This window comes from Chiloscyllium plagiosum, chromosome 30 (genome assembly GCF_004010195.1).
Source record: "Chiloscyllium plagiosum isolate BGI_BamShark_2017 chromosome 30, ASM401019v2, whole genome shotgun sequence".
In the NCBI taxonomy this organism is placed as follows: Eukaryota; Metazoa; Chordata; class Chondrichthyes; order Orectolobiformes; family Hemiscylliidae; genus Chiloscyllium; species Chiloscyllium plagiosum.
In genome coordinates this window covers 18,897,796-18,912,002 of record NC_057739.1, presented here as the reverse complement: position 1 = coordinate 18,912,002, position 14,207 = coordinate 18,897,796, and the positions used below count along the sequence as shown (strand labels likewise).

The window sequence follows — 14,207 nt, the reverse complement described above, 5'->3', positions numbered from 1 at the left end:
ATGCTGTAACTGATCATGTGACTCTGTCATCAGCAAGAGAGAAGAAACAAGTTCAGATTGAGCATGTGAAGAGCATGATCTTAGACGTTACACGAGAGAGTTGTATTTGATTACGCACCATGTATAAATATTTTAAAGAAGTGTTACAGTACTCAAGGAGTTAAAGAGGATTACTGTGTGATATGGAGCAAGCAGACTCAGGGTCAGTGTACGCACAGACACACATTGTCTGAGCTACTGCAGACTAGTATCTCAATGTATAAGTAGCAGTATTGGCTTAAACACACAATAAAGCATATTGGCAGCTGTGGAAAAGCCTACAGAGCCAGGATCAGAAACAAAAACAGAGTTCAAGAGGCACAGCTGAAAAGAGAATACTCGGAATGAGGAATGGGACTTGGGAAGACTTCAAAGGCACAGCTGAGTGAAAAGTGGGAAGACTCTGATGGCAGTCCAAGACCTCTGAAGATGTTGTGAATAAAGCTGGAAAAGTAGAAGATTTCAAACAATGGGAAAAGGCCTGAAAGGACTTTGATTATAGGGACTACACAGTTGAACAATGCTGAAGGGAAATGTGAAACTTAGCCTTAAATCAGCAATACTCTGGCAGGCAAATCTGAACAAATTCATGAAGGAAAATCCCAAATTCTGTTCCAGGTTAGCCAGCCCAAAAGGACATTAATGAGCAGATGGGATTTTCCAACGATCAACAATGTTTTTGTGGTCATCGTTAGACTCTTAATTCCAGATTTTTATTGAATTTGAATTCCACCATCAGACATAGCAGGATTCAAACCCATGTCCTCAGAACATTTACTGGTCTCTGGATTAACAGTCCAGTGAAAATACCACTAGGCCATTGCCTTCCTCGTGGCCTTTATAAAAATCCCCAAACTGACAATATAATTTATCCAAACAACAGTTAGTCCTGAGGTTTTATTACAATAAGACCATGAGAAGTAGGAACAGGAGTAGGCCATTTAGCCCCTTGAGCCTTTTCCCCCAATTAATCAGTTCATAGCTGATTGGACATTCTTCAAGTTCACTTTACTGCCATTACCCTTGACTTCCTTACTAATCCATCTATCTCAACCTTAAATATGCACAAGGACACTGCCCCCATAGCTCTCTGTGGCAAGGAGTTCCAAAGATTCACAACCTTATGCGAGAAGAAATTCATTCTCATCTCAGTCTTAAATTGACTCACCTTTATTCAGAAACTATGGTCTTCTACTCTCCCATGAGGGGAAACATCATTGGAAAAATTCCAATGAGTAGAATCTCAACCGGTTTAACCTTTGCTCATAAGACAATCTCTCCATACCAGGAATCATATTTTCAGATGAAGGACTCCTGAACTGTAGTACATTCACTTATTATACAATTTAGATAGTATTGCTTCAAGTATCTACCATTTAGGATCTCCTCTGCACTAAAGACTTTGGTGGTGACGGCTGGCAAGCCTAGATCCACAATTAAAAATCTTCTGTCTTACTTTACTCTCAGCAGCTGAATTTCCCAAAGATGTCCTTAACACCAGCTATTAAAACACTTATTGAACAGAGGCCTGTATCTCAATTTAAGCAGCTACTTTAGATTGTTGAAAAATGATCCACCCTAATTAAAAGGCAGTTTTTTTTTCAGATGGTCTTTGGAGAACAGGACTTGATCCCCAACATTGGATCTAGTTGTGTACCACATGATGCCTATTAAGTAGGTCAATGAGGTACAGTTTCTATTCCTTGGCAACTTACCTCCCCTCAGTCTTCCTCCAGTGAAAGTTGTTCCTCACCTATGAGATAGTCTTCCTACCTTAACACATTAACCCCAAATAAGTTTGTTTTAAGTTTATTTCATGGGCTGTCATTGGCTTGGCCAGCATTCATTCCTCATTCCCATTTGTCCTTGAGAAAATGGTGTGGAGTTGCTATCTTTAACAGCAGCAGTCCACATGCTGTAGGATTACCCACAATATTGTGAGGAAGGGAGTTCCAGGACGTTGACTGAGTGACAGTGAAGGAACAGTGATATAGTCCACGTCATGATGGTATGTGGCTCGAAGGTTTCAATCTGCATCTGCCCTTCTAGTTCACAGAAGGTGCTGTCAAAAGAGCTTTAGTAAACTTATGAGTTTTTTACTGAAGCTTTTTCTCTCCCTAATATTTCAATGCCTTTTTCAAAGTAGAGTGGTAAATCCGAGTTCTAAAATCTTGTTCTGAAAGTTATTGGCTTTTGACTTTAAAAAAGATTTAAACATTTTGCAATGTAAGTAACTAAATAATGTATTGTCTGCTGGGGTTATATTTACAGCAGTCCTGAAGTAACCCTTTTAGGATCAATACATGAAGGACTGAAGCTTCATTTTTAAAATATTACACAAAATAAGCAGCGATATTGGTGAATTTTTTTTTATATTCACACATGGGATGTGAGTATCTCTGACTAGGCCAATATTTATTGCCCATCCCTAATTGCCCAGAGAACAGTTAAGAGTCAACCACGTTACAGTGGATCTGGAGTCATATTTTGATTAGACCAGGTATAGATGACAGATTTCCTTCCCTAAAAGGGCATTAGTGAACCAGATGGTTTCTTTTCTGACAATCGACAATGATTTCATGGGCATCATTATATCTTAATCCCAGACTGTTTATTGACTTCAAATTGCACCATCTGCCACAGTGGGATTTGAACCTGGGTCCCCTGCATATTAGCTGAGTTTCTGGATTAATAGTCTAGCAATGATACTACTAGGGCATCGCCTCTCCCAAATATGTATTTTTCTGCTTCCTTTAGTTTGAAAACTTATCAGCATTCATATAAAAGGCATTAGTGTAGCAGTATCTCACTAACTGCAATTGTAAGCAAACATATTGTGGAGTATAATTAATTGCAAGGTGAAAAGGCAGGTTAAGCAGTTCTATGTGTGACTGAATATGTTTAAGCTTTCTACCTGAATGACAAGCTTTCAAAACTGGCGAGTTGTTTACATCTCTCTTGAGCAGGAGTACCACACAACAGTTGAAACGACTGGAGGAAATAAACAAATTACTCAGAACAATGTTTTCAAAAAGAGCTGAGCAGCGCCAATTACTGACAAAATCTTCAGCAGAGCTGGAACAATGCTGGGCTTAACTTGAAATCGACAAAAAACTTTCCAGTTAATATATTGTGTCAACACACTGTTTGAAATGATAAAGCAATGGTAGTTTCACAGGAATAGAGATAAGCATGGCTTTGAATTGGCCAGCCCTTAAAGTTCAGATCACTTCCCTAGTGGATTACACACTAATGAATGAATTTACCACGAAGAAGGGAGAGATTCATATCACAGGCACTTTTTATGATTCTGTGGATGATTTGAAGTTTTAGTAAGTGTGGGTGAGGCAAGTGTCTTGTTTTTGTTTTGAAATATGTACCAGTATTTATATGGAGGAATTCCAATATTCAAACAGACCTTTAAAACTGTGTGCGTGGGTGGCAGTAGCAGGACTGTTATCATTTTGTTAAGGATTAGCATGTTTGAACATATGAAGTTGCCCTTTAATGTACCCAAATCTCAATATTTGATTTTGCTGGGCTTGGTCTTGACAGTTCCTGAGGAGCTTGTTGCCACAGAAAATACAACTTGAAGGAATTTAATCATCAAGAACTCAACCTGATTTAATTTTAAGTATATGTCAGATCTTCAGCAAAGTGGATAATGGTTGTCAGATAGCAGTATAGTGGTGATTGGATTTTTCAGATGCATTTTTCAAACATTAATTGGCAAATTATATTGGATCAATATATGTTTGGCATCTTTTAGTGCCAGCTTGAGGCACAAAAAGCATAATGTCCAAACTTGAGTATATTGTTGACCCTAATGGGTCATTTGCCCTGTATCAGATGTTGAAAACAAGATTAGATTAGGGGGAATTTAAGCTTGCATTTTTTGACATGACCCTTATTCATGCTGTCAGTTTATAGAGGTCTTAATATCATTCTTACAGCAGTGCAAAAAACATTAACAGCAAAGGTTTAATTATATCCGTCTACGATTCCAAACTGTAATCAGCACTTTAAAGGACAACACTTTAGGAGAGAAGTGATCATTTCACTGGACTCGGAATTCAGAGGTGTAGGATGACGCTCTGGGGACAGGAATTTAATGAATAAATTCAAGCCTGGGATTGAAAACTAGTTTCAGTGATTGTGACCATGACCACCTTGTCCACAAATGCCCTTAAGGGAAGGATTAAATCTTCCATCCTTACCAAGTCTGGCTGGCATGTGACTCCATAACCATAGCAATGTGACTGACTTAATTGCCCCTTGAAGTGGCCTAGCAAGCCACTTGTTCAATTCAGGACAGGCAACAAAATCCCATGAAAGAAAATGAATAATTTAATTTGAATAGGTTGACATATAGGTGTTTGGGAAAATTAAACTTGTTGATAAAGAAATAAAAGAAAGCCTTACTTGGAACTACATGCATTCTTGCAGAAAATTGGTGATTTTGCTCAAAATGGGGTATGGAGTAATGTCTGAATTTATTGTCTTGTTACCTCTGTATTTTTCTTGTTAGTTGTTTCATTAATATTTTGATTCCCGCACTAATTGAGGTCATCATAAAGACCCTGCCTTCTCAACCTTGACTAGATGTGGTGACCCTCAGGCTAAACATCACACCAGTCATCTTTCTTTAATGAGGAAGCAGTCCAATCATTCTCTGGGATTACAGATCGTTCTGTATACAGCGAATTCGCGTTGACGAAACATCGGTTAACGCGATTGCCAAGGTGGGGACACTGTTTCGACAGCACAAACTTTTAAAACGTGTGTTGACTGTAACACAATTACAGTGACAACACTTTAAGCACTGTTGCTAAAGCATGATGTTTCTACAATGCGGGATTGCACAAGAACACAACCATTTCACGATAAAGGAACCGATGGTATAGCGACTTTCAGCCCAGCTAATCTATGATTATCTTGGTGCTCCTCCCCAGTCTCCACCCTCTCTGATTAACCCTTTGCATTCTGCCCTCAAATAACTGTGTTCCCTTCTCCCCCATTTAAGTATTATACAAGTTAGAGAGAAAACGAGGGTGAGTCACTCCTATGTTTGGTATTACTGTTGTTATAGAAGTAAAGTGGCAAGGAAAAGTATTTACAATGACAATCTATTCTAGTGATTGAGTTTTTAAGCAAATATGTTGTCTTTAATAGGCAATATTTCAAGCACCAATTCACTCTATGGTCTTTTTACAGGCAAGTACACAGCTAGTAAATGGACTGATGTGGTCATGAATATTTTTATGGTAATAAACTATCTCAGATTAATCAGTTATTCCATATGATAAACCTGTCACTTCCAATTCTATGTTTTTTATTAACACTTCCTTTCCTGAACTTTAACTGAAGTCATATTTTATTTTATTGCCTATTTATTCATAGATAAGCAATTTGCTTATCTAATAGTTTGTTTCTACATATAACTCATGAATTAAATTGGGTGTAAACTAAGAAACAGTAACAGCACAAGGAAACTCTGTAAAGAGAAAATCTTATTTAGATTTAATTTTCATGTTTTTTTTTTATTGCAACAAAAACAAAAATATAAACTATTACCAGATGCGTAATTGATAAATGTCACACTTGATTTCCTAAACTGTTGTTTTTGAGTTTCGATTTCCTTTTTATTAATTAATTTAATTAAAATAGGTTAGCAATTTGTCCTCTGTTCAATTAAATTGAAGAGTTGGTCTACTAATATCACAACAATATTAATATTGTTTCTTTATACAACTGTCATCTTATTTTGAGCTAATGGTTCCTTTTTCACCAAAATTAGATATAGAAGAATATCACTTAGAAAGAACTGTTAGCACTGCTGCCTCACAGCGCCTGAGACCCAGGTTCAATTCCCGCCTCAGGCGACTGACCGTGTGGAGTTTGCATGTTCTCCCCGTGTCTGCGTGGGTTTCCTTCGGGTGCTCCGGTTTCCTCCCACATTCCAAAGATATGCAGGTCAGGTGAATTGGCCATGCTAAATTGCCCGTAGTGTGAGGTAAGGGGTAAATGTAGGGGTATGGGTGGGTTGCGCTTCGGCGGGTCGGTGTGAACTTGTTGGGCCGAAGGGCCTGTTTCCACGCTGCAATCTAATCTAAAAAATCTAATGACAACAAAGCATCCTGAGGCAATTGCAGCCAATGAAACTCTCACAAACAGTAATGTGCTTGTGACCAGACAACCTGTTTTTGTGATGTATTTTAAGGGAAAAAATATTGGTCAAGACATTGGAGGATAACTTCCCTTGTTCTTCTTAAAATAGTGCCATGCGATCTTCTATCTGAGAGAGCAGACAGGGCCTTGATTTAACAGAGTTGTCTACCCTTTTTTGCAAGGGGGCCATATTTGAATTTTTCTCTCACTTGATGAGATTTGGTGCCAAAATTTCAGAGAAATAAGTTTTGGCACAACAGTAAGCATGAACTTCAGAAAAAAAAAATCTAAGGTAATAGTTCAATCATTTAAATACATGAATAATTAATAAAATTGTTCATTTCAAAAAGTGCTAAGTAGGATGAAAGATATGATGACATTCATATTGATATCATATTTGGGGTTTGGATTCCAAAATAGAGGTAGCTGGGTGTTGGTTTCTTCTGTGAAGGATTTTAATTTTAAAAAAAGATGAGAGAGTCCTTCCAGGACAGAGATCTCAATGCAGCATTTGCTAGAAAATGACAATTAGAACATAAAACAATACAGCATCTTCGACCCTTGATGTTGGACGGACCTGTGAACTAATCTCAGCTCATCCTCCTACATTATCCCATCATCATCCATGTGCTTATCCAAGGATTGCTTAAATGCCACTAATGTGGCTGAGTTATTGACATTGACAGGCAGGGCATTCCACGCCCTTACCACTCTCTAAGTAAAGAACCTGCCTCTGACATCAGTCTTAAATCTATCACCCCTCAATTTATAGCAATATCTCCATGTACAAGCTGACATCATCATCATCATTTTTCACTGTCTACCCTCTCTAATACGGAACATATTGTTCATGCAAAGATGTTTATATTGCTGGATTTATGACAGGTAGTTCAGAAGAATTTTAGGTTGAGCAAATTTTATTTTGAATTCATATCAGAAAACAATAGAGTTGAGTTCAGCAGCAAGTTTAGTTTCTCTCCTACAATGAGTTCAGTGCAGTTTGGGGAACCAATTGCCTCAGCAGAGGGTTTGGTTTATGAAGCTTCCAAACAAGGAGTGTTTGGTTCGAAATCTGTAAGTTATCAGAACTGAGAACATTCAGGCTCTTCGATTTGAGAAAAATTCATGCCGACAAACTTGGAAAAGACTCATCATCCTGCCTCACTAGTCCATTGCAAAGAAACTATAGGGATCCGTTAAATGGAAACTTGAAGAAGTTTAGATAGGTGTGTACTTTAATTCAAAATGAGTTTCTATAGTAGGATAGTGAAGATGCTGCTTTGGGGTTCTGTAGTGTCAGGGAAAAGATTGAAACATTGTTTTGCTGTGTGAATGAGGATCATTCTTTTTTTTATATTTAGATAGCTTTGCTAATTTTTATTCTTCTTTTGTAGAATAAACTTCTGTTATTAAAGAAAATCTGGATCCTTATGCAAATATATTTTGACTAACTAAACAAATAAAAAACAAGCTAGGTTTAATTCTGGAATCAGATTTATCCAGTAGTACCATCAGCTGGAGTCATCACATAAGCTGCAGCACTAACCAATGAAACCCTGTTTGGTTAAGAAGCAAAGTTTGCTAGAAATAGAAATTGCCCCAATCTTGATTTCTAAGGAAGGGAATTAGACCAGGGCCAAGGTAAGGAGTTGGATTTAACTAACATTAATCTTGGTTCACTTCTGAGCTGGCCTTGGCAGAGTTTGTATCAAAGTAGGGTTCTGAAGCAGACTGTCTGTCAATCTGGAACGTCATACTCTCTGGGAGGTGTTTCTTATGCGGGAGTGTCTGTGTGTGTGTGTGTGAGTGAGCTGTATCTGTGTGTGTGTGTGTGTGTGAGTGAAATGTGTTTGTGTGTGAGTGTGATGTGTGTGTGAGTACGTGAGGCGTGTCTGTGAAAAATGAAATGTACTTGTATATGTGAGGTGTGTTTGTGTATGTGAGGTGTGTGAGAATGAGGTGTGCATTAGTGTGTTTGTATGAGTGAGATTTGTTTGTGTGTGAGATAGTAAGCTCTGTCTGTGTGTGTGAGAGAGAGAGAATGAGGTGTGCCTGCGTGAGGTGAGTTCCTGTGTATGTCTCACACATGCAGTCTACTCTTCACCACAATCCACATTCCACCCACTCACATGGGCCTCCCTCAGTTCTGCCTCCCAGGTCTTTCTTCACACTCATACTGTCTGTCCTGTCCCATGTTTCTCCACACTTACACGGATCTCTCTCTGGCTTACTGCAGTACTCTCAAAACTGATCACTGATGTCTGCCACTTAACATCCCAACATATGCTGCTTATCCAGTCACAAGCTACATCATCCCCATATTTGCTGCTGTTAAGTTCACTGGTAAGTTGATCAGCAACAAATACAGATGAGAAAACATCTGTGACTGAATGAGCAACTTGATGAAGGTGGACTTCCTCCCGGATGGGGGAAGAATTCCAGCCTCAATCTGACTGAACAGCGAGATCTTACTGAGCAGGTTCATAGTTCCTTGAAAGTGGACTCATTTAATGTGCTTGCCTTTATTGGTCAGTGCATTGAGTAGAGGAGTTGGGGGGGTCATGTTGTGGCTTTACAGAACATTGGTTAGGCCACTGTTGGAATATTGTGTGCAATTCTGGCCTCCCTGCTATAGGAAAGATGTTGTTGAACTTGAAAGGGCTCAGAAAAGATTTACAAGGATGTTGCCAAGATTAGAGGGTTTGAGCTGCAGGGAGAGATTGAGTACTTTGGGGCTATTTTCCCTAGTCAGAGGCTGAGAAGTGACTTTATAGAAGCTTATAAAATCATGAGAGGCATGGGTAGAGTAAATAGCCAAGGTCTTTTCCCAGGGTAGGGCAGCCTAAAACAAAAGGGCTTAAATTTAAGGTGAACGGGGAAAGATTTAAAAGGGATCTAAGGGGCAACTTTTTCACGCAGCGTGTGATGCCTGTATGGAATTAGTTGCCACAGGAAGTGGTGGAGGTTGATACAATTACAATATTTAAAAGGCATCTGGATGGGTATATGAATAGAAAGGCTTTCGAGGGATATGGGCCAAATGCTGGCAAATGGGATGAGATTTATTTAGGATATCTGGTCAGCATGGATGAGTTGGACCGAAGGGTTTGTTTCTGAGCTTTACATCACTCTAAATGATGCCATGATTGGGCAAGCCAGCCAAATAAGGGGTTGGTTCTTTTCTTACTTGGATGCTGGAGTATGGCTGATGTGTGGGAAGCCCACTCCCAATGGGCTTCAATTCAGCTCAATTATGTTAAACTAAGCTCGTAGGGAAAGAGGCTGTGGATCGCTGGTTGGTTGACATCCAGGACCGTGTCAGTATGTTCTGAATACAGTTAATGATGCTGCGACATATGGGGTTATACATCTTTGCCTGGTTTGAGCCATGTTCTGGCTTATCGCCTTTCATTTGTGCAAAATGACAAATTATGGATCGGATATTTCTCACTTAGCAAATTGAAGCTGTGGGGCGTGAAAACATTCTAACAACGGCTGGAGCTCAGCAGTTAGCATTATAAGCAAGCACAGCATGGCTGGTTTGTCTGTGATACACTAACGGTGTTAAGCAACCTCAGACAATGGGTGGAAAAAATTATGCTAATCCTGATGCATTTCTGTTGGTGCCAATAGAGTATTAGTCTCACAGTACATACACAGTTTAGAACAGAGAAACATAATGGCAAATTGATAGAGCTGTTCAAAATGATGGTAAGAGCAAATAAGAAATGGGCAATAACCAGAGGGAGCACATTTGGCAAAATAGGAAGAGTGAAATGAGAATGCGTTTTCTGGGAAAGGTGGACACAAATCTGTTAGTCATTTTAAAAAGCTTGCACAGAGTCTGTGGGCTGAATAGCCTCTATCCGAACTGTATCATTGTATGAAGGAGGCTGTGCAGGAAACTAAATTCTATAAGCTTGAAAGAAAAAGCAGTTTGATTGATATCAAAGACATCAGGATCATTTTCCTCATGCTACAGCACTTCATAACCTGCTTAATGAAAAAAGATCGGTCTGTGTGAGATGAGTGGGACACACTTGACAATTGATTGGCATAACAACTTGAGAATCCTAATTCTAGCTGAAGGGTGAGATGATGGATGTGAGACATGCTACAATTTGAAGATACAAGCCCTTTGAATAGAGATAGTGTCAGTAAAACTTTCGAATTCAAAATCTGCATGTCCAGCAAACATATTCTAAAATTGCTGCAATATCTAATAAAGCAGACAATCCTGGATATTGACAAGGTAAGGCTTGCTTGGAATACAATGTCAGTCAAATTACTACGTTCTTATTAGTGCAGGAAAACAGTCTACCAGTTAAGGTAACTATCAAAATGCAGCAAATCCTCTTGCGTGTGACCTTATTATATCACACAGACTTTCAGCCGATATAGAATTACATTGATTAAAAGGAACAACTGACTCCACTCTGAACTCCAGGGAATAATAATTGCACAAGCTTCTGATGCTTCATCAATACAAAACAAAAATTTGTTAAAATCCTCAAAAAATGTGTGGAGCCGTAATTCCCTCAGCTCCATTGTAACAAGTTAAAGATGAGAATCTACTTCTTTAGAAGACACTATAAAAAGTTCAAACAATGAGGAGGTCATTTTGACTTTTGACAGATGATATTGGAGCAGCTGGCTATTAAACATCTCTCTCAAATTTGATTTCTATTGATGTTAATTGAAAACAAAATCTCGAGAGATGTGGAACACGTAACTGATTTGCTTTCATCCTTTTTACACAATCCTCCAAACTCGGAGCTGCATCCAAAGTATCTACAATTTAAAGACATCCTCTGCACAATAATTGAAAAGTCATTAAGTAGCCTGGGGTGGTGACAGGTACAAGAACTAAATTAAGTTAGACTAATCTGGTCCTCATTCTCTTCTGAGGAAGAGTCACATCACACGTAAAATGTTAACCCTGTTTCTTGCTCCAGAGATGCTGCCAGATCAGCTGCATTTCTCCAATATTTTCTGTTTTTAGTTTTGGTTCTCATCCTCTTTAGAACTAGGATGTTTGTATAGCTGTGGGAGGCCTGCAACAGTAAAAGCTTCCAGTGGGGAATGCGGGTGTTTTTATTACCCATTATGTTTATCCAGGCTATTAGTTTAACAGCCAGGCAATTGAAAATAAATTATCATTCATACTAGAGACGTAGAGATGTACAGCATGGAAACGACTTTTCGATCCACCTTCTCAATGCTGACCGGATATCTGCTTCCATTTGTCACCATTTGGCCCATATCTCTCTTAACCCCTACCTATTCGTATACCCATCTAGATGTCTTTTGAATGTTGTAATTGTATCAACTGCTATCAATTCCTCTGGCAGCTCATTCCATACATGAACCAACCTCTGCATGAAAAAGTTACCCCTTAGATTCCTTTTAAATCTTTCTCCTCTCACCTTAAACCTATGCCCTTTAGTTTTGGACTCCTCGACCTGGAAGTAGACCTTGGTTTTTCACCCAGCCCTAGCCTATTCAGCCTCCACCTATAGCTCACACCCAGAAACATCCTTGTAAGCACCCTTTCAAGTTTCACTACATTCTTCCTAAAGCAGGGAGACCAGAATTGAATGCAGTATTCCAATAGTGACCTAAACAATGTCCTGTAAAACCACAACATGATGTCCCAACTCAATGTGCTGAGTTAAAAAAGGCAAGTGTACCGAGCACCTTTTTTGTCATCTTTTCTACTTGCAACTCCACTTTCAAGGAAGTATGCACCTGCACCCCTAGGTCCCTTTGTTTGGCAACACACTCCAGGCACTACGATTAACTGTATAAGCCTTGCTCTGATTTGCCTTATCAAAATGCAACACATCTCATTTATCCACATTAAACACCTTCTGCCACTGCTTGGCCCATTGGCCCAATTATCAAAGTCCTGATGTACTCTGAGGTAACCTTCTTCATTGTCCACTGTACCATTCGATGGAACCTATAGATATTAAGGATATTTTTAGCTGACTTATCTATTTGACTTTTTTGGGATGCTATTTTAAAATTATCCTAGTCATTTTAGTTGGTTGTTTGCAGAAATTGTGAGTATATGTCAAATCATGAATTTCAACTAACTGCATCACAACATTGTGCATGCAATGTTCAGTGAACTACTCAAGCAAATTCATGTTTCTTTGCAAGTTGGTTCTGCAGGCCAATAGGAAATGTAGGCATGAAAGCAATATGTTAAACCTTGCAAAGTGTTAAGTAAATGAATTAATGACATGATATGCATGGTTGCATTTTTTAAATTAGTCATGGTACCAATTAACAATTTTTGGCTTCAGATGTGTTTCATCCAAGAGCGTTCTATATATTGAATAATCCGCAGCATCAATCAACAAAGACAATGAATCATCTTTACCAATATCAAAAATTGATTTCTCATTAACATATTTCCAGCTCTGCAACCAATTCTAGGTTGTTGGCATAATACTTTGTAGTAACATAGTACAGTTCAGTTACTGGAAAGTTTCAAACTAAAACTGCATAATTTGTAATTTGATTACAACAAATTGCATGTTGTAATTTTGATTTTTTAAAAAGTATTTGCCATTGGGAATTGTTTAATCCCATAAAAATGATTAATTCTGGAAGATGTTTTGCCACAAATCATCACATCAAAACAGAAGGTTTGAACATATAAATTATTTCAAATAGCTGCAGCTTTGGAAAATTTCTACAGATGAATGAATTACTACATAACAGTTTAGTATTAACTGCATAGATTTGCTGCTATTTAACTTATCATAAAGCTCATAAAAATCACAGCTACTCGATGTTGTGATTGTAACATCCTTCATTGGTTTTGCTTTTTTATGTAATAATAACATAATTGCATGAGCTGATTTGGAAGACTAAACATAAAGGTGCGAGAGAAATTGAAGCAATATCATTGTATAGAGGTTCATTACTCATGGTCTTCAATAGCTGTAAAATTCTGAATGAATTTGATCCAACAGTTTTATTATGACCATTATTCTCCACACCAACACCAAGTGCACATTATAGTTCAGATATCAGTAGTTAGTACCCTTTATGGAATTATTTGATTTATACATTAGTTGTAATATAATTGGGATATGTATTAAGCTGCAGTGTAAAACTGAAGAGCTGTTAAGAGAGTATTAGTTTAATATGGTGGTGTATGACATCTTGCGGTAGTTTCAAAGATATTTTATATTCTCCTGTAATAATTGAGATACTCTCTAGTATCCTCAGATTTGGATTCCTCCATAGCTTGCTTTATCTTCAATGTTATTAGCAGAGTCTTTAACTTGCCTTCAGTTTAATTCATACATTATTACATAATTGTTTTTGCATGAACATTAAACATCAGTCAACACCACAGCAGTGCAACCAACTCATTGAAAATATAACTGGATGTTAGATCAGGGGAGTTGACTGCATTTATACCAGCCACTGTTTAGATCAGATTCCTGGGTGTTGACATCTGTGAGTTTTCTCCCTGTATTGACAGGACTAAACCTAGCTCCTTTATTTAGGTTGTAAAATTAAAAATGAGTTAAAGATCGGGCCTATAAATTCTCCTATTGAGGTAAAGGAGCCAAGAGTAACAGTGCAGGTAATCAGCCACCTCTGATGGATCTATTTTTATGGAAGCAAAGTCATCTGTAATGTCATTGTACTGGGCCATAAGTGTCAACTGTATGGAACCTTCTTTATGAGCATTCAACAAAAGTAGCAATGTTAGGATGATAGAACATTGAATTAGACAGATAAAAGGCCTTTTATTCTACCACTGGAAGAAATGACAATGCTTTCAGATATTGTTAAGTACATACGTTGCATTTAAAATGTGCAGTAATTGAAAAGGATTGAAAAGCAAGTTATATACGATTGACACTAACAAACTTTGAATTTTTTTGCATAGATTAAGTTGTTTTTAAGATTGCATTTGTCTTATTCAGTTCTATTCCATTTTGTAGCTAAGATCAGCTGACTGTACATATGTG

The 14,207-nt window shown here is 38.1% G+C and overlaps 1 protein-coding gene across 10 annotated transcripts in view; it reads left to right on the top strand.

Annotated features, from left to right (window-relative positions):
- Nucleotides 1-14,207, top strand: part of LOC122564768 (probable voltage-dependent N-type calcium channel subunit alpha-1B) — a 594,873-nt gene that overhangs the window by 317,078 nt on the left and 263,588 nt on the right. The window lies entirely within an intron of this gene.